General features: G+C 37.5%; 1 pseudogene; it reads left to right on the forward strand.

Annotated features, from left to right (window-relative positions):
• Window positions 1-231: 231 nt before the first annotated feature.
• LOC110209231 (small ribosomal subunit protein uS4-like) lies at window positions 232-22,459 on the forward strand (annotated as a pseudogene).
• The last annotated feature ends 284 nt before the right edge of the window (window positions 22,460-22,743 follow it).

The raw sequence follows: 22,743 nt of genomic DNA on the forward strand, positions 1-22,743 counted from the left end.
TTGTTATTGCTTTTCTTGTTTTATTTTAGTGGGAAAGGGAGGTAGGATAAAAAGAAAAAAATGCTTGTTAATTGAAAAAATAATAATTAAAAAATATTCTCCCCTGGGCAATATCCAGCATGCCAAATTTTGGCTATGACACTTGTTTATGACAAGTAATAAAGCTTTGGGGAAAAAAAATCACCATTCTTTGTGCAATGCCAATGCCCATCTAATCGTTAGCCATACACCATGTGCAGTATGTGCTACATGGCATATTCAATGCATATATTGTATAAGAATCCAGTCTATGGATTCTGTGCTTATGGATCCATATGGAAAGAAGATAGATAGCCTGTCTGCATTTCCGTTTTGTATAAAGTGCTCAAGAAGATTTTAGAAATGGCAAGGCTGCCTTTTTAACATCTATCTACTTTGTAATTTTAGCGAGCCAGCATTACTCATAGCACCATACAGTATATCCCAGTATGCATAGCCAAAGTCCAATTTGAATCTGTGCTATGAATTAAAATACCATACACTAAACAGCCATTCAAAAATAGTAAACTACCGTAGATACCAGCTGCAATTCCTTATTTTTCCTCAAAACTCTTTTCCATTTAAGTTAGATCAGCATATGGCCTCTCCAAACTGTACCTTTTAATAACTACCATAAAAACTGACTTGTTAGAACATTAGGGAGCACTAGTACTGAGTAGGCCTGACAAATTGTAATTTTTACACCAATGTCTTCTGAAATGATACCAACAGTGCAAAATCCATGATATGTGAATTTATGTATTCTCTCTCTCTCTCCATCTACATAGTTGTCTATCTTTCTATTTATCTAACTTGCTATCTATCTATCTATCTATCTATCTATCTATCTATCTATCTATCTATCTACCTATCTAACCTTTTGCCTTTTTATTCCTCCACCAAGCCTTTTATCCTGCATTTCTACTTCAGTGCCTCTGCAGCCAGATATACATACAATAACATTTGTCAAAAACCATGCCTCAGCACTGACCACCTAGAAAGAAATGTTTTTATCTTAAGAACACTAGCTCTGCTCACTGCCAGCTAAGGTTTCTGCGTGGTTTGTGCTGGACATTGTTGTACAATCAGTTTCCAAATGTGGTGTTGCTCAGCTCCATCGCACATGTGCACCCTCCAAGGAGGAAATAAAATGGGACAAGGCAGGGGTCAGTGACAAGTGGTCAGGCACGGTTGGTGTGCGGGTGAAGTGGTGTGGAACAAGGGCCGAAGAAGCAGGGGATTTTGTTTTCCCATGCTCTGACAGCAAGCGGCTCAAAGACTCTCTTCCATCCCTCCCCAACCTGCTCCCCCCACTCCTCCCCCACTCCTTCACCCCCATCGTGGACTGCCTTTTAGTGAACTTAGCTCTTAGTAACTGCCATAAAAGGCCAAGAGCAGCTCAGTTACAGACCGGAGGGCAACATGTGTTCAGTGACAGAGGGTGTAAGAAACACTGAATATAGCAGTTAATACTTCAGACATACGATTTTCTGACCCATAGTTTTCTTTTTAATCATGCATATTTATTATTACCATTCAAAGAGATTGTACTCACGTACCAGCAAACAGCTATTTGAGAACGTAGCAAATCTTAAAATGATTAAGGCCCCGGAGTTAGCAAAAGATGTGGCATGCAAAGAATCATGAGAAAGCCATGGAATATTAAAAATATTAATAATGTCAGTTCTAATAATTCAATCTCAGCTATATTTTTGTACACTTCTGTTCTAAGTTGTGTACCCTGTCTTTTTTCTTAAGCATGAACAAAGATCATGAAACAGATTGTAAGCTAGGTAAATTGCATGTCTGTTTACAATTGTATTTCACATATTCTATATATCATTTGCAAACTATTCCCCAAAGAAATATGTATCAAACTTTTGAAAAAAAAATGAAGATCTGATGACAATCTGTTTTCATTTCATTTCTTTCAGATGCTGCATGATATTTCATCTGCTGCTTAGATGCCTTGTCTATATTTTAATGTTACTTTCCCATCATGCTTCCCATTTGTTTTCTTTTGTTCTTTCTGGATTTACATTCATTAGCTATATTTCTCATGCTGATGATATCACCACAATTAAGCAAAGAAAAACTAGAGGTTTCAAGTGAATTTTACGTCTTTAGCGTAAGCATGGGATTCTGATCAAATATGAATGTCAAATATATTTTCACATCTCCTTTTAAAAATCAAGTACTTCTTCAGTGCTTTAACTTCCAGGCATATGCAATTTGCAAGTTTTAGAACTTGTCATCACGAAGATGGCTTAGGTTATACTTTTAAGAAAACATCTAAGGATTGCAGCATATTTATGAACATGTTTTTGTGGTCTGTACTTTTGGGATGGGGGGATTTTTTTTTCCTGGCAATTAATTGCTGCAACTGTTTTAACTGCCAAAACTAAAGATTAATCTAACAGTAGCAGTTTAACCAATGCAGCAACCAATGGCAACCACTCATGAATGTGACTCATACAAAACACTCGTGAAGGGCAGAAATTATGAACTGCGCACTGAATAGAGTCTAACAGCTCAATTCTAACATTACTCACTGTATATTAATAGAACCATTTTACTGTAAAGTTAGCATTCAAATTAAAGACAAAAACATTCTCATTAAAAAGAAAGGTTTTAATGCCTACCACAAATAATGCTTCTCTAAACACCATTGTTCACTAAATATTTAATTATTGTTTTACTGAAGGCCATCATTGCAATAAGCCAATTCATTTTTCCCAGACAATAACAAAAACAACAACAAAAAACCACACACATGCCTTCCCAAAGATAGTTATGAGATGAAACGTCACAGAAATCGATAATGTTACCAAGTAAGCCTTGTGTATAGGCATGTAATACATGCTTATTTATCTAATTAATCACTATGATTAATTGTACTGAAAAGTGAACTGAATTTTCCAGTAAACTACTATAACTTGTCTTTGGCGTAAAAGGTGGCTTTGGCCTAGAAGCTAAATATATACATTTAGTAATAAACGATAAGGATCACTGGCAAGGCAGGTTACAGAGCTTGGGAAAAAGAAGTAGTTACTCAGTGAAAATGCTTTTGGCAACTATTGACCTCTGAGTTCCTAACCTAAAGGATACACAAACAACACAATGTTCCCCGGCCAGTTTTCCCTGATAACCTGCTGGAAAGGGGACAGAATATCCCGGAGCCATTTTACATGCACAATTTAACAATTATGTGGTCAGAGAAGGGATGATTCTGTTAAGCCGCTGGGAATTGTCGATGTTTAAAGGCTTTACACATTTACAGAGGAATCTAAAAATCTAACGCAGCATAATCAATATCAGGATGGATTCTCCTATCCAGAGATAAATGATACCAAACATTCTGCTGGGAAGGTGAAATTGGGAAAAGCAAATTTCAAACATTTGCTATAGTCTAAGCCAAAAAAATAAATAAATACATATATAAAATTGGTTTTGTATGGATTTAAAGATGATGATAAAGGGAGTACTCTTTGCCACAGTCAAATAAGGAATAACAGCTGCAATAATTAAAAAAAAGAAAGGAAAGAAAATTATTATTATTATTATTTTCTGCACTGAATTAGAAAAATGAAACTGTTACTATAGTTACGAAGAAATATTTTAATGTCTGTTACTTTTTAACCAAAAGAAGTTATTCTACTTTTTCCAAGTAAATGTTGAGTCAATAGTATTGTTTTTATTCTATATGCAAGAAGTTGAGGGTTAAGGGTATGTGAAGATAAACAAATTTCACACTATTAACATTTTCAGTCTAATTGATAATTCCCAATTCATTTTTCTCAGAGAATTTAAACCTGCTCTTCCTTTTATTTAGTTTCCTTCTTATAAAAATCCACTATATTTGCATTTTTCTTTTGAACCGATGAAATCGTTAAAAACACTTATTCTTCTCTTTCATAAAAATAATTTTTAAACTCTTACAGTCATACTAAAGACGTAGCTAGAAGAGCAGAAAGGCAGGCAAACTGCTTCTCTGCCACAGGCCCACTTTTAATGGGTTGTTTCCACACTCATGTATTCATCAATCAGATAGAAATTGCAGCATGCCTGATTGGGTCCCCTTCCACCCTCACCACTCCCTGCTGACTGGGCACTGCTTGCCAACTGCTTCAGGAAGTAACTCGATCAGCAGCAGCAGCCCCAGCAGCACCCTCAGTATGCTGGTGGGGCATTGCCATCACCAGAGAGAACAGAGAACAGCTGCTCTCTCAACACCTACTAAGGGTCCTGAGCACAATTAGTCTATCAAAGAACATCATCTCTCCCAATGGAGAAAACGAGAGGCGAGGGGGTGAGAACATGTGCTTCTGGACCTAGATTGGGATTCTGTGGCACTCTACTTAAAAAAAAAAAAGAAAGAAAAGAAATGAGTACTCTCAGTTGAACTAGGATTGTATATGGTAACTTTTTTTTGTTTTCTTAAAATACCTACAACAACAACCCAGCACCAATGGATTAAAGAATGCATTAACCCTTTCAATGATCCTAGCTTATGGTATGTACAGATGAAGGAATAGGGTCATAGGGGAAGAGCAAATTCAAATAGCAGAGGAAAACCTCTGCTACTGACTGGTTCTTAAAGGCACCCAACTCATTTCATTGCTCCAAGGTATCCAAAGTGCTCTATTTATTATTTTTTAGATGTCTTCATGCCAGTGTGATTTTTTTTCAGCATATGGAAAGTGGAAGGCTGTGACTCCCCCAGCTAAGTCACACAAAATTGGTATTCACCCATCGGGATTCATCAACTTTTTTGCAAACTACCTGGCAAGGAAATTTACGTGAACATGCCCTGTAATGAGAAAGATAATTCAGCAGCTCTTGAACTACTTCCTTATTGTGCTCAGCCTAAACAGATGTCTTTTTGTTCGTGGCTTCCCTTGCACAAACATATTGAATGTAACCTTCTGTTTTGGAGAGACGGAGATAATTTTTTCACGTGCTAAGACGATGAACCTTAGTGCATGGGCTTCTTGTTTCATGATCCAAGGCCTCAGAGACAGACTGAGACTGAAGTCCAAGAGACAAGAGCTGTGATGCCCTTGATAACGTCCCTTACAGGAATGAAGCAGGGGCAGCAGAATCAAGGGCTTTGGCAAAGATTCATGTTTCTTTTTGGTTTGGGTTGGGTTTTGTTCTTTAAAAAAAGGAGAAAGAAATGAGGCATTGAATTATTCTTGGATCCTTTTTCTTCCCTGGGTATATTAGTGCATAATTTTCAACTCCTTATGATGCTTAAAAAGGGAGAGGGAAAGGGAGAGGGAGTATAACAGGTAAAGGCCTACAAGAGTTTCCTGATTTTATTCCCTGAATATTGATGTGAATAGGCACATTTTATATTTAAAAAAAAGTCTCTCTTTGCCATGCAGTTAAATGAAATATTTTTGCTCAAATATATAGACCAGAGTCTGTATTATTATTTTTTAGTCATGTCAGACTCTTAATGACCCTATTTGGGGTTTTCTAGGCACAGATTCTAGAGTGGTTTGCCATGTCCTTCTCCAGCTTATTTTACAGATGAAGGAACTAAGGTTAGGTTAAGTGACTTCCCCAGTGTCACAGAGCCTGTAAGGATTTGAGGTCAAATTTGAAATCACGAAGGTGAGACTTCCTGATTCTAGGCCCAATGGTCTATCCATTGCACCATCTAGCTGCCCCAACAAGAACCTTAAAAATAATCTAGTCCAATCCCCTTATTTTATAAAAGAGGGAACTGAGGCCAGGAGAAATTAAGCACAGTTTTGGGTGGGTGGGGTCATTGAACAGAGAGACCAACGCTGTGCTCAGATAAAAACAGAACATCCCTGTGTTTTTCAAATGCAATCAAACCTCACGCAAATATTGTGCAGTATCAGAGGACAAAACAAACAAAAGGCTTTAAGACTGTTTAATTTTGTATAGATCGTAGAATCTCAAAATTAGAAAGGGTGTTAGGGGTTAATCAGTTGAACTAATTCTTATCGCTAGTAATATATCTCCTACATACAGTCATCCAGTATTTGCTTGAATACCTCCAGTAACAGGGATTTCACTCCCTTAGGATGCAGCCTATACCACTTTCAGATGTCTTTAATTTTAGGAACTTTTTATCTTAAACTGAAATCTACCTCTTCAATTAGCACCCCTAACTCCCACTTCCACTCACTGGAATGGGTCAAACCCATACAATTATGACTTTTTTTTCCTTCTTTCAAATTGCAGCTCTTGAAACAGGAATTGGTTGTTGTCCTTTATTATTAAAGACCAAGATGACATCACTATGTTAGAGTCAAGTTTCAGTCTGTCCTACTATGGCTGATCAGACCCATATGAGCTTGGAATGCTCTACCACAGTTGGGCACAAACAGTCCATGTGGACATTGAGGGTGGATTCTCTAAGTTTGCACATCTTATATTTCTTTTGAGCTGTTTCAATTCTGTTTTGCTCATAGAGCAAAGCACCTTCTCACCTGGCTGAGCACTTGTGTGCCAGTGTCTCCCAAGTCACACAATCAATTCCAAAGTTCTTAAGAGAGACCTTGACAGTGTCCTTGTATCACTTCTTCTGACCACCATGTGAGTTATGTTATAGAAAAAAGAACTATAGATTTGACATCAGAAGCCATAGGTTCCAATCCCGACTCTGTTATTTACCTGAGGAAAGTGATTTCATTTCTCCGGGACTCACTTTCCTCTTTTATCACATAAGGGGATTGGACTAGATTATTTTTAAGGTTCTTGTTGGAACAGCTAGATGGTGCAATGGATAGACCATTGGGCCTAGAATCAGGAAGACCCATCATCATGATTTCAAATTTGACCTCAAATCCTTACAAGCTCTGTGACACTGGGGAAGTCACTTAACCTAATTTGCCTTAGTTCCTCATGTGTAAAATAAGCTGGAGAAGGAAATGGCAAACCACTCTAGAATCTCTGCCAAGAAAACCCCAAACAGGGTCATGAAGAGTCTAACATGACTAAAAACATGACTACATAACAAGCTATCATATTAACCCTGTCTTTTATTTTCCAGGTTAAATATCCACAGATGCTTTAAATATTCCCTATATGAGGTGACTTCCGGAACTCTAACCATGCTGGTCACCCTCCTTTAAGTGCTTCTCTAATTTGTAAGTATTCTGCTGATATAGCACCTGGGCTATCCCCTTATCCCTTGTGAGGGCCCAGAATAGCTACCCCAAGTCAGTTTATGAGCCCCATTAACATATTTACTTTTTCTCTTTTCAAGTAGAGGTCATAAAGAAAAGACATCTAATGAATAATATAGCAAGAAAAAAAATACAAAAGTGCATTCGCCCGATAAAGTTAGATGACATAGTCTTACAAATACATACAACATCAGGAATAAGTATACATTCACGGCTAACATGCATAAAGGGAATGTGTAGCCAGGTCACATATATCGAAGGACAGCTCCTATCTCACATTTCTGAACTATTTCTGGTTATGTCACTATGTAAACTCAGTTGGGTGCTGTTCCCTACTCCTGAGATACAGGCTCATGCCATCTGGAACACCCAAATGTCTCAGTTGTAGTCTGGTAAGGTCTAGTGTCTAGAACCTTTCCTCAATAACGGCAGAGTAATAATTCCTTAGTCACAAGCACCACACACCCAATTAACAAAAGGGAGAATGTTCTAGGGTTAAGATTAAGTTTTGCGGAATCCTCTATCTAGGAACAGACCAATCCTCTATGACAAAGAAAAATATTGAAGTTAAGATCAGATATTTCCAAGGTCCTTTCTGGTTTAGCGTGAAAATGAATTTGAATGAAAACAAAAGGTAAACTAAATAGACCATGACCAACCTAGCTTCATTCTTGTTTTTAACATGTGTTACTGTCAGCAGCAAAGCCTCATTGTTTTCTATGGTAATTTTGGTAGGTCAAAAACCTCAATCAACCTAGACAAAATTGTGGCACTCAGGATTGAATACCATCATACACATATTGTTTGACCAGTACTAGAATCCGGTGGGAAAATAACCTATATGTAAGTATATACACATATGTACATATGTATGTATACATACATATATTCCCCACTAATATCATACTGATATGTCAACTTGAAGTGGAAGTGAATTTAGCTTCTCAAAGGTTATGACAATAGAGAATAAAGGAACACTAGTCATTGAAGAGTTAAAAATACATGCCACCCAGAGGGCAAGGGAGAGAGACAATGGTAGATATGTCTAGACTTCAGGATATTACAAGCAAAGAATTACAAAGGATGAATAGAGTAAAAGATGTCATCAATGGAATGTAAGAGAGGAAAAAAAAAGAGATAGCTGGCCATGATGCAAGAATCAAAGAATGGCCTTGCCTGCATTGATATTCTTATGCTGTCAAGAAAAGGGATTACTACCTTAGATCCCCCTCTCCCTCCTCCCCATTGCAAACAGGGTAAGATATAGATAAGAGATGCACAGGATGGGCAGGAATGGATGGATTATTTTCTTTATCACTGGAGAGAATACCTACATTGATCAAATCACAGCTCAATTTGTGATAATTAAAATAGAGTATGTTGTCTGGTGGGTTGTACCAAGATGAAATGCTACCCAATGATAGTCCACGTGTCTGTTGTCTAATGATCAAACTAGCTATAAGTTCTGAGACACCTAGTATGGCCAAAGGGCAATACATTTTTCATCCATAATATTAAGGGCTGTTAAGAGGTACCATGAACTTGTCTTTTAGAGTTGCTATATTTTCCAGAAACACTGGACCCAGAGCATGCAGGAGGCCCCGAATGTGTCAAGCACAAAGCTCCCCCTGAGCTGACATAATTTGTTGCTGTACCCCAAGCTGGACACTTTGTGTGTTCTTGGAGGCAAGACAGGTACCAGCCAATCTATGCTAAGCTCGGATAATGCTTGTGCAGTTGGGCTCCTTTGCAGATAAGCAAACCCTCCTATCTTCATGGTCTAGTGCATAGGTTCCCAAAGTGGGTGATACTGCCCCCTGAAGGACACTGTAATGATGCAGGGGGCAGTAATAGCCTGGGGTGCAATTGGGGGGTGTTGAATAAAAATGAAGGGGCAGTGTAAGCATAAGGAAAGAACAGAAGACAAGAAAATCTTGCAAAACCATTCATACATGTTTCATCTGTTGTATAACAGAGTTAAAGTTGTGGTGATTACATTATTTTCCAAATAAACACACAAAACACAAATTATAACCCATTAGTGGTCAAGTCCGTCGACATGTCTTAACAAGCAGGTGTTGGCAGACAAGCATGTCATGCATTGTCAGGAAGTCCAGCACGCATTGGCAGGAATATGTGCATGTAATGACTTGTTTATAATATGCTACTATGCAGTTACATAACATGACATTGCATCATAAAAATATCAATGCAGAAAAAAACAAAAATTTACAATAAATTATTAAATTTAAGATGCATCATTTAAAAAACATATTTTTTGAAATGACACAAATTTTTTTAAAAACCATTAAGGGGTTAAAGAAAGTAGATTTCCAGGGGGGCTGTTAAAAGGTGGAAGTAGGCACAATACGTTTGGGAATCTCTGGTGGTTCCTAAGGGAAAAGAATGTGGCTTTTGCCATTGCTTTACTCTTCCACTTCGAGGGGGGCTACTGCACATTTCCTCTCCCATGCTATGCCCCTTCTTGTTTTATCCTCCTCCTTTTGTTAGACTGTCATAAAAATACAAACTTCTGTAAGGACTGTGAATCCTTTGGGTTTCATAAACTTGGTGTTCACATAAGCCTTGTGACATCATGATGGCCTGTTGGCAATAGTCACTAAGGACTATCTACTAAGATAGAGATGGAGTTTGCTCAAGGAGAACTGTATTATGGAATCACATGAAGTAGTAATGAAGCATTAAAGTTTACACACACATATATATACAAATACACATACATACACATATATGTTATATATGTACGAGAGATAACCAGGGGACAGTAAAGACAGGGCCAGTCTTTGAGTCAGGAAGACCTAGATTTAAATTCTACTTTTGATACATGTTACTTCTTTGACCTTGGGCAAATGAGTTAACCTTACACTGTTCAAGGTGACTTTCTCCAAAAGTATGTCACATAAGAGGTCTAGATGTATATCAGAAGAGGAAATTTCCACAATGAAACATCCTCAAATCCATGAAATCATCACAGATATGGATGTCCATCTGCTAAAACATATAAGAATACAAACAAATACACTATATCCAAAATTTATCCATTATGCTCTGGATGATAATAATTTCCAGTTCTTCCAAGATTTTGTGTCTACATATATGATGTATCTATACATATTTATGTACGTGCATGTGTATGTTTATGTTATGTATGTATATCTTTATATAAGTATAAAAGCACACATGCATATGCTGCATCTTTGCTAACAGTGAAAAGATTCCAGGAAAATTTTGTGAAACGATGCCCCATGGAACTAAGAGAATTATTAAATTAAAAAAAAAGGGGGCATAATTGCTTCCCTGGATGCCAATTATACTTCTACTATAGAACAAATAAAATAAGGTTACAAGGCTGGGCATGAAGCTCAAAAAAGAAGACAGAGAAGAAAACCTCCTTCTGAATGGAAGGTTAATAATTCACACATGTTTATAATTACCAAGGGAGCTATTTCCCCCCACAATGTATACAATGGCAGTGCCCACACCATCATCATTCGCACCATCTGTAACAAGTCCTCTGTTCCTTTGCAAAATACCTATGTTCCACACTTAACTCAAACAGCAGCATTAGGGCCTTTGCTGGCAGTGTCTCTAAAAATGGGGATTGCTCCTTTCTGAGGAAAAAAGTATTGCCATAAAAGGCGGCATTAAAGCTTAAGAAAATATTCCTTAAAGGATCAAGCTTAGGATGCAGTATTTCCTTAAAAGGATTCTTCTCTTATTCATACCCCACCCCCTCACCTACAAGACTCCTGAACACCCCTGTGGAAATGCTCAAAGGAGAAATATGTTGGAACTCAATTACCTGTGTTAGTGAACCACCTACAGATATTTAAAAATATTCACCTCTCACGGGTACCCAGTATGAACCAAGTGCTTTTTTATTTGTGTCTCTCATGCCCCATTAACATAATGAAATGCCATATACCTTTTTTCACAGTTGGAAAAAGGCCCAAATGGGTGATAAAATAGCCACACTAACTATAAGCTAGTGGACAGGCCTTTTTACTGATGATCCAAATACTTTAGGCCTTTAACTGCTTCGTTGCTGCAAAAATGTCAAGCAAACACTTACTCAACTTCTATTTGTAGTTACCAGAGAGAAAGGCAATGACCAGAAGCTGGTTGTAGACAAGTACACTGTTATAATTGTTTTATGTGAAATTTGTGACCTTGGCAGATTGAGGTTTACATTACTAGGATTTCATTTGTTATGGAAGTGTTATGCCAAAGAAAATAGTATCTGTGGAGTTAGTTTCAGGTTCCGCCTTTTACACCTACCCACATATAGAAATGCCATACCATTCGAAAATACCCACACAGTCATATACATGAGCACATGTGTACACACACACACACACACACACACACACACACATTCCAAATTTGCTTTATACAATTTTCTCTTCTATCATTCTAAATAGCTGGTTACTTAGAACAGAGTCACCTCTCACTAGTCAAGTATTGATTATTCAATTTGTGGATTATTCAAAGATCTTACTATATGTTTTTCTTCCTTTTCTCCTCCTATATGCTTGCTTTTTAAAAAAATCATTTTATTGCCCCACTTTTCTTCCTCTAATGTAGAAAGAACTGTCATACCGCTTTACTATTACAATAGTCTCTTGACTGGTTTTCCTTCTTCCTTGCTTTCCAGGTCAGCCTCCACACAACCCTTCTGTGACTAATTCTGTACTTTTATTAAGTCACTACCCTCCTGAAAAAACCCTCATTGACTTTCTATTGCCTATGGGAGAAAGCTCATATTGTGTATGAAACCTGAAAATAAGTCTAGAAAGAGACAATAAAGCAGAGTGCAGTGAGATGAATTTGGAGGTAGAGACTGAGTTTGAAACCTGAACCTACTGTTATTGCCTATGTGAAGAAAATGGTCTTGCCTTGTGATTATAGCAAAGGATAATGGATGTGCTACACTGGTATGCTTACAGTACAAGACAAGTGGGACATGGACAATAATCATGCAGGTTTGGTAGTTATGTACATAAACACACATACATACACTCTTGCAATCTGTATACTGGGAGGGAAAAGCTGTATCATTACAATCACAGATCTATTAGAGCAGAGGTATCAAACTTGCTGACTGCTGCATGGCAAAAACTCTTGAGTTAAGATGTGAGCCATATTAAAATATAATTGGGAAAGGTTTAACACAGTAAGTAAAAATAAAATAAAACATAAATAACATTTATTTGTATTTTTCTAAGTCAATATGTGACTGACAGGGATTCATTTTATTTGATTTTGACACCAATACATTAGAATATTGGCAAGTCCAGGGATATGTCATTTTATGTTTCAGTTTCCATATGGGAAAAATTAGGAGATTGGACTAAATGATCTCTAAGGACTAGTCCAACTAGATTTTTAGTTGAATCCATTGGCTATATTCACTAATATTATAATAATAAAAATGACAATGGTAATAATGATAATGACAAATTATAAACAAACTGGTAATAATAATAATACTTATCATTTATATAGTGCTTGAAGGTTTGGAAAACATTTTACATATATTATCTCATTTTATCTTCAGAATAGCCTAAAACATAAGGGCTATTATTATCCCCATTTTACAGATGAGGAAATAGGGTTAGAGAATTTAAGTGACTCATCCATGGTCACAAAGCTAGTAAATATTTGAGGCCACATTTGAACCCAGCTCTTCCTGATACCAGATCCAGTGCTCTTATCCAATTGAATAGTATAAATGGCTTAACATTTTTATTCCAAAATGAAGCAGGATGAAGGTTGGGCAGTATAGTATCTCTTAATGTTGCAAACCTAGTCTATCAAGTTCATAAACTTCCACAAACCAAGTAGACCAAAGTATTCTTTTTAGATTTCTTTCCTGCTACTCCCCTACATAACATTATCATTATACATTTTATCCCACCATATAGCAAATATATTCCTTCCTCTTTGTACCTAACCAAATTCTATCCCTTGGTGTGGTGACCTGAAAGTCAAGGAATTGCTCTTAGTCAATTATGGCTTTTGGTGATCTCAGTTGTAGTCTTCTTGGCAAATATCTGAATGGTTTGCCATTTCCTTTTCAGATTCATTTTATAGATGAGGAAAGTGAGGCAAATAGGGTTAAGTGACTTGCCCAGTGTCACATAACTACTAAATGTCTGAGGCTGGATTTGAACTCAAGCCTTCCTGACTCCAGGCCCAGTGCTCAATCCACTGAGCCACCTAAGTGGCTCCAAAATATTGTAAAGTACTTTGCAAACCTTAAAACCCTATACAATTGCTGTTCAGTTGTTTTTCAGTTATGTCTAAATTTAGGATTTTCTTTGCCATTTCTTCTTCAGCTTATTTTGCAGATGATGAAATTGAGGAAAGTAGAGTTAAGTGACTTGTCTAGGGTCACACACTTATTAAATGTCTAAGGCTAGATTTGAAAGCAGGTCCTCCTGATTTCAGGGCTGGCACTCTGTCCATTGAGTCACTTAGCTGTCCTAGGGGTCAAAGAGACCTGAGCCCAGACACTCACTAAAACCTAAAACCCTGGGCAAGTCACTTAACCTTTGCTTGCCTTAATCCACTGGAGAAGGACACTCCAGCATCCTTGCCAAGAAGACCCCATAGACTTTACTGGTATGCTGTGGTCCATGGGATCATGAAGAGCTGGAAATGACTGAATGACATGACAACAACAACTTAACAGATTTTTATTATGAATTGTGCCACCCCAACTTTTCTTGAGTTTTCTTAATACGAGTGACTAGAGAATATACTTTTTAAAAAGGACAGTGTAAAACCTTGCCCAAATGACTTAAGGGCTATACAAGATTTGGGACTATATACTTTGCCAAATACATTGCAGTAGATTTGCTCAACGTTTGCTCAATATTTATAATTATTAAAACTGAGGGGAAAGCATAAGGGGAGGGGAACGGTTCAGCCAAGATGATTACTTTACTCCACTTAAAGTATCAAAATGCTACACCCTGATGACATAACCAAGTGAACATATTTCTCCATTGAATCGAGAAATCATAGACTTTAGACCAAGTAGGAAAAAGATAGAGATAGAGATGTCTTTGAATGCCACTGGATATACTAGAGCGACATTGCACAGGACATGTATTCAGGGAGAAAGGAACAAGCATTTATTAAGTGCCTATGTACTAGGAATGGTGCTAAGCAATTTACAAATATTAACTCTGTGGATTCTTTTGGCTGAAATTCCAGAAGTCGGAAGGATTTTGACTTTCTCATAAGCCTCCAGGCTGTTTCTAATGCCCATCAGTGGCTGTCAGAACTATCTGCATCAGAAGGGAAGAACAAAGTGGACTTAATGAGGAAAAGTAGATTAAAAGGTATCAACATATCAAAGATACACCCTACCAGAGGATCCCTACAGAAAAGACATCCAGGTCTATTCTCATGTAACACGTTGTTGTTGTTGTGTTTGGTCTTCCTTCCAGAGCCATCTGGGTCCAGTGGCCAGATATTCATCAGGAAGACTGAAGATTGCCCAGGTCACAATGGGAGGCCCTGGCCCTTTTAAGCTAAGGTCTTTTCAGGTTCTCACTTTGAGTGAGGTAATACCCATTCAGTAAACAGGCTGAACGACAATAGGTCCCTGCCCAAGCATCATTTAATAGTTATTTTTTGGGTCCTCCTGGCTCAGAGCAAATGTAGTTTCTCTTTTGGCCAGCAACCCTGAGAGTCTTCCCCTCCCAGTTTCATTTTTTTTTTTTAATTAAAGGGGTCATCCCTTGACTCACTTCTTAAAGAGGCCTATTGACTGAATGGGTGTGTAACATATGCTTGAGCCCTGGACACTGTAAGTACCAGTGGACCAGTTTTTCTCAGACTTTTGTTTTGTACCACAGAATTTTGGACAAGATAATCCAAACAAGTAGCAAATATCTGTTTCTTAAAAAAAAAAAAAAGAATAAGACCTGGCTTTCTGATGTTAACTTATAAATAAGGTAGGAGAGAGAGCATACCACTGGAGACTTTGAACTACTGCCTGAGAAAAATAGCCCATCAACACCTCAGGGAGTAGCCCTAAACATTGTAGAGTCCCAGAACTTTGAGGATTCAGCCCTCTAGTAGAAGGGAAGGTTAGAAAAGAGTAATCAAAGGGCAGATGCTACATGCAGGTAAGGGAAATTGATGTTAATGGAGCTTATGTCCATGGTTATTTGATTCCCAAAACAATTCTCTTGATTCCCACTTCAAACCAATTCCATTTTGTAGCTGGCCTTCACTTCATCTCATCAATAGCTCCATATTATAAAGGGTAGGGCTTGAAGTCACGTCTTCTTGACATCAAGTTGAGCTTTTGTTCTGCTACAACACAGTATTTCTGGATGGTGATCATGAAGGTATTTAAACTTGAGTTGGATTTCAAAAATACATACATGGATAGAAATTGGAAGAAGGGCCTTCTAGGCAAAAAAAATAATAACAAAGGCAAAGACAATGAGGGAGGAGAAACATTGGCACTTTCATGTTATTGTTATCAGTTTTCCAAATTTGGTGACATTTGCATAATTAGTCATATCCATTGAAATTTCCTTTTGCTTGTTTAGATAGGTTTAAAGGCACTGATCTTTTATTTAAAATTGACAACCTGTTGGGAACTGTGATTAAAATGATAGACAAAATGGAAAGTTGCAATGAAGTGACTACCTTAAGAGCAAAGACTAGTGAATATATATATATATATATATATATATATATATATATATATATATCCCCAGAATCACATATCATCCCATAAGACAAGACCATTATGGTGAAAAAAGGGACAAACTAACTGAAGAGAAGAAAGAAATAAGAGACATTGGAATACTTGAAAAGCAGTGTTCAAACAATTAAAAGTGAATATGGCATAAAATGTGTACATAAGTAAGTGCTAATAAGAGACAATAAAATAGGATACCATGAGTCAGAATAAATGATAAAAAAAAAACCAAACTATTACTGTACTTACACATTCTAACAAAAATTCTTCCAAAAGTTCATTTACTATGGAAAATTTATTATGCTAAATAACATCTATATGGAAATGAAAGTATATGGGACAAAGCTGATGCAACATTTTTGCAAAATAAAGACAGCATCCTGATAACTAACGGGAAAATTATAAACACAGAAATACAGGGTTCTGATTTTTTTTTCTTAATTTCACATTTTGACCATTCCTTTAAGCAAAAATGCATTCATCTCTTGTAAAGTAAGCATCTTTCAATATCTTTTTCTTTCTCCTGGCTTTTTCAGCTTATTTTAGGGATGCAGGAACTTCCTATGTTTAATAAGTAACTCTTGATTTCTTTTAGGAAATATGCTGGCTCCAATTTTTTTTTTCCTGAAAAGCAGTTGTACACAGCAACATCAGTTGTTCTTCCATCTCACACAATCTCCTGATGCAAGAATAAAAATCATACAACCATGACACAGAAGTCATTATTTTAATTTTTCCATTTGAAAATGTTGTCTTAACATCTGAATGAAGAAAGTTTTATTCTAAACATCAAAGATGCCTTTACACCTACGACTTAATAATTTTATTCAGTTTTTAAAGGATCTTTATTTTGTATGGGATGGCTCTTAGGAAGAGGGATATGAAGGAAATTTTGGATATACAAAAACAAAAGCTATCCCCCAACTGATAAATGGTCAAAGGATATGAACAGACAGTTCTCAGATGAAGAAATTAAAGCAATCTATAGTCACATGAAAAAAAAATGTTCTAAATCATTATTGATTAGAGAAATACAAATCAAAACTACTCTGAGGTACCACATCACACCTATCAGATTGGCCAACATGACAAAACAGGAAAATGATAAATGTTGGAGAAGATGTGGGAAAATTGGAACACTAATGCACTGTTGGTGGAGTGTGAAATGATCCAACCATTTTGGAGAACAATTTGGAACTATGCCCAAAGGGCTATAAAAATGTGCATACCCTTTGACCCAGCAATAGCACTTCTAGGGCTATATCCCAAAGAGATCATACAAATAGGAAAAGGACCCACATGTACAAAAATATTCATAACAGCTCTTTTTGTGGTAGCAAAGAAGGTGGAAATTGAGAGGATGCCCATCAATTGGGGAATGGCTGAGCAAGTTGTGATATATGAATGTAAAATACTATCATGATATAAGAAATGATGAACAGGCTGACTTCAGAAAAACCTGAAAAGACTTGTATGGTCTGATGCTGAGTGAAGTGAGCAGAACCAAGAGAATGCTGTACATGATAACAGCCACGTTGTGTGATGACTAATATTGATAAACTTAACTGTTCTCAGCAATACAAGGATCTAAGACATCTCCAAAGGCCTCATGATGGAAAATGCTATTCACATCCAAAGAAAGAACTATGGAAGTTTAATTGTTATTTTTTTTCTCTTCTGTTGAGTTTTGTTTCCTGTTTCTGATGGTTCCTCCTAATGGTTTTAATTTTTACTTACAACATCACTAATGTGAAAATATGTTTAATAGGAATGTAAATGTATAGCCTATATCAGATTGTGCACTGTCTTGGGGAAGGTGGTAGGGAGGAAGGGGGAGAAAAATTTTAAACTAAAAGCATGTGGAAATGATTATTGATAAATCAAAATAAATTAATAAAAAAATTTAAAGAATAAAATTAAAAAACAAAAACAAAAGCTATCAATAAAATATTATTTAAAATATTTTAAAATTACCTTTTACCATTTATTCCATTTGATTTACCTAAAAGCATACCAATTAGGTCTATCAGAATATGTGTGTATATATGTATGTAAACAAAATAAAATAGGAGGAAAAGTTAAAATTCTCAATGATTTTAATTTTAAAAACCAGATATAAAATTAGAAAACAATGTTTTCAAAATCATCAGGTAAAAATTTCTGAAACTTTTTATTCAGTTGAAGGTTGCCATCCAATGTCTTTGGAGAGAGGGCTTTGGGATTAGGAGAAATTAGAGGAAGGACCCGAGAAAGATGATATAGAAACAGGTGGTAGTTGTCGAGATGCCTCCAAGTCCAGAGTGGGAGAGGTACAAAAGTGAGATTTAAATATTTGTTTCTGGGATGAGAAGTAAAAGTGGCCTCAGAAACAAGATTGAGGCTGTCCAGCAAACACTGGAACTTTGAGATGCAACTTTGAGGAGCTTGGCTTTGACCCATCAAACAATAGGAATTGCCATGAGATCTTAAGGAGAGATGCCATTTCATAATGATATTTTTTTTAAAGCTGTGGGAGTGAGGAGGTATAGGGGTTCAGTAATTGAGTCCAAATCCTAGACTAAGACCATATAAAGTAGGGAAAGAGCAAAGTATGGCTATGATGAATGACTTATGGAAAAAAAATGTAAAGGACTATGGGAATACTACTAATGAACAGGGGAAAATGAAGCAAAAAAACATATACATATGTGTATGTATGTATACATAATAGATATATATCGATTGTATCTATACATATATGTAGTACCTATATAAATACATTGTATGTATGCATGTTTCTGTCTGTGTATACACAGTATACACACAAGTACACATACTTCTGTCATTGCAAAGGAAGCTAAAGTAGCAGCAAAATAATAAGTGTAATAATGGATGATGTTTACCTTATTAGTAAACATGTTCTTTTCTTTTATCAATTTGTAAGTTACATGAAGGCATGATTGCAATTTGAATCATTCAATTTAATTCAATTTTAAAAACATACATGGAATGCCGATTATGCGCCTTGCACTGTGTTTGGCACTGGCAATAAAAAATGAAACCATCCTACTCATATCCTACAACAGGAAAACAATATGTACCCAGCAAACAAGCATTTATTAAACGTTTACTATGTGTCAGGCACTGTGCTAAATGACTTACAAATATTATCTCACTTGATCCTCACCACAACCTTAGGAGGTAGGTGCTGTTATTTTCCCAGTTTTACAGTTAGGGAAACTGAGGCAGACAGAGATTAAGTAATTTGCCCAGGGTCATACAGCTAGTAAATGTTTACGATTAGAAATGAACTCAAGTCTTCTTGATTTCAAGCTCAGAGTTCTATCCACTTTTCCACCTAGCTACCTAGATATAAAAATATGTATATACATTTAACCCACAGGTAACTTTGATAGGTACTCACTGGCAGTTCATCCACCCCTTCCAGTTGAAAAACTGCTGAGTAACAGATATGTTCTTTATGGTTACCACAGTGAGAATTTCTCTCTCTCTCTGCTCTGCCCTTCCTTGTGATTGGGTCTTATTTGTTCTCTACGGATGTTCGGATTTGAGCTTATAGCAACAAGAAACTTCCTCTGAGCTGAGAGACCTTCCTCTGAGAACTCTCCACATTCCCTAATTGTACTTCTTTTAGGCACTACTCACACAATTTTGGCATAGCAGAGTTGGTTTTCTAGAAGCCAACAAACATGGATGCTAAATGCAAGGGACTTTCCTAGGCTCTGGGGTTACAAAGGAAAAATAAGATAGTCCTTACACTCTTAGAGTTTATAGTAGACTGGACTTGAATTAAGTTTTCTTGTCATGAGGTCCAGTTTTCTTTCCTCCATCCACTATATCATGGTGCCAGTCATGCTCAAGGTCATATTTTAATTTATGCAATATATTTAATTGGTTCTTGTGATACTGTTATGACCATACAGAGAAAAAAAATAGAATTTGTACTATTTGGTGAATAAATAAATAGTTGAATACACTTATGCATGTGAATGATGATTAGTAGTAATCTAGAGGCAGAGTTTACCTAATGATATGCCACGGGGCTTTGTCCTTGCCCCTATACTTAACTGATAATTTGGATAATGGAAAATGCTTATTTTTAAAAAAAACAAAACTAAAATGAGAGAGTTAAAATCCCTTATGAAAGAAATCATCTTAGAAGGAAGTTCCATCTACTATAGCAATGGAATAAAGCCAACAAGAAAAATTCAAAAGGGATTGGTTAAATTTCTCTTTTTAGTTCCAAAAACTTAAATTACTTAAGTACAGATTGAAGGTGACTTGGCTTGACAGCAATTCATGAGATAAATGCCTGAGGGGGATCACTGACCACAAGTTTAATATAAGTCAAGAGTATAGCACTATGTTGAAAACAAACAAACAAATTTATGCAAGCCTTAGACTGGACTAATGGAAACACAAGGTTCAGGGTAAGGGAGGTAATAGTTACACTGTATTCTAGTCAGACATATCAGTTTCCAGACTTTACTGGCGCCCTTGAAATATAAAAGAGGCCCCAGAGGAGAGTGACCAAAGTGGTAGGAGTCATTTAATAAGGAATGATTGAGGAATTTGGGGATGGATGTTTAATCTGGAGAGGAAAAGACTTGAGGGATGTGAAAATTGCCTTTAGATATTTGAAGAGCTTTCACATAGGTGTGTGCGAGTGGGCATTTGATGCTACTCCACTGGCAGAACTAATACCTATGTGTAAAATTTACACTGTGGCAGATCCCAGATCTGCATAAGAACTTTCTGATTTGTTACTGTTGTCCAACAATGGGCTAAATCCCATTCAATAAATTACTTGCCAAGGCTAACCCCTCTAGCTGCTCAAACTATCCCATTGCAACCTAACTCCTTCAAGAGATTGCCCCCTCCATCATCCCCACTCTGCAAACTAATTTTCAATCTTTCCCTATTTACTCCCTCCTTATTACCTTTAAATATACCCATGTTTCCCCTTTCCTGAAAAAGAAACAAACAAACAACAGCAACAAGAATAACTTTATCTTTCCATCCTAGCTATCATCTTATCTCTTTTCTGCCCTTTCTGGCTAAACTCCTTTAAAGCATCTATAATAACTGCCTCCTCTTTCTTTCCTCTCATTTTCTTCTTAATCTCCATGTGATCTGGTTTCCAATGTAACTTACCATTACACTAAAACTGCTTTCTCCAAAGCTGTCAATGATCTCTTAGTTGCCAAATTCAATGGCCTTTTCTAAATCTTTATTCTCCTTGACCTCTCTGCAGCTTTTGACACCATTGATTATATTTTTTGCTTTTGTGGGTTTTTTTTTGTTTGTTTGTTTGTTTTTGGCTAGGCAATGGGGTTAAGTGACTTTCCCAGGGTCACACAGCTATTGTGTTATGTGTCTGAGGCCATTTGAACTCAGGTCCTCCTGAATCCAGGGCTGGTGCTAGATCTATCCACTGAGCCACCTAGCTGCCCCACCATTGATTATGTTTTAATTCACGAGAAACTACCATCCTGATCCATCTCTCCTGATTTTGAATCTCACATCTCCAACTACCTTTCGGACAATTTGAACTGGATGTACACTAGACATCTTAAATACAACACGTCTGAAACGGAACACATCTCTTCCCTAAACCCTCTCTCTTCTTATCTTCTCTTATTGTGAAAAGCAACATTATCCTCCCAGTCCCATAGGGTTGCAACTTAGGAGTCATTCTCAACTCCAACCACTCATACTCCTCCCCTAGATTCAATATGTTGCCAACTTCTATCAATTTCATCATTACAACATTTCTCGAATACACCCCCTTCTCTCCTCTGATACTGCCACCACTCTGATGCACCTGCAATTTCCTGGTGGTGGGTCAGTCTGCCTCATCTCCCCCTGACTTCAATTCATCCTCCACTCAGCCACTAATGTGGTTTTCCTGCTTTCCTGGTCAGTTCTGAAGCGTATAGGAGGCGCGTGACCGACCGTCCTGCTAGGTCAAGGTGAAGGTCCCCAGGAGCTGGGTGTGTGGGAAGAAGAACGTGACCCCGCGCTGGCCCGTCGAGAAGTTGCGCCTAGACCAGGAGCTGAAGCTGATCAGCGAGTACGAACGCCGCAACAAGCGCGAGGTGTTGCGGGTCAAGTTCACGCTAGCCAATCCGCAAGGTCGCGCTGGAGCTGCTCACCTGGAGAAGAAGGACGCCTGGAGGCTGTTTGAAGGCAACTCCTTGCTCTGGAGGCTGGTGCGCATCAGCGTCCCGGACGAGCGCAAGCTGAAGCTGGACTACGTCCTGGACCTGAAAGCAGCGCCTGCAGACGCAGGATTTCAAGCTGCTCCTGGCCAAGTACACGTACCACGTGCAGATGCTCATCCGCCAGAGGCAATTCAGATTCGGAAAGCCGGTGGTGACATCTCTCCTTCATCGTGCGCCTGGTCTCCCAGGAGCACATCGACTTCTCCCTGACCTCACCTACAGGGCAGCCAGGCAGGCAGGGTCAAGTGGAAGAATGCCAAGAAGGGCCAGGGAGGGGCAGGCACGACGAGGAGAAAGATTAAATGCAACTCCTCCTCCCCCCCTCCAAGTTACCACATTGGAATAAAGCTCTTTGATTTATGAAAAAAAAAATAATAAAGTGGTTTTCCTAAACGACAGGTCAAACCATGTTACCCCCTAATCAAGTAACGCCAGAGGTTCCATATCACCTTTAGAGTAAAATACAATTGACTCTCTTTGGCATTAAAATCCCTGTATAAACTAGTTCCCTTCTACCTTCCCAGTCTTTTTATATCTTACTCCTTGCCACATACTCTTTGATCTAATTACACTGGCCTCTGTGCTG

This window comes from Phascolarctos cinereus, unplaced genomic scaffold (assembly GCF_003287225.1).
Source record: "Phascolarctos cinereus isolate Bilbo 61053 unplaced genomic scaffold, phaCin_HiC Scaffold_7;HRSCAF=346, whole genome shotgun sequence".
In the NCBI taxonomy this organism is placed as follows: domain Eukaryota; kingdom Metazoa; phylum Chordata; class Mammalia; order Diprotodontia; family Phascolarctidae; genus Phascolarctos; species Phascolarctos cinereus.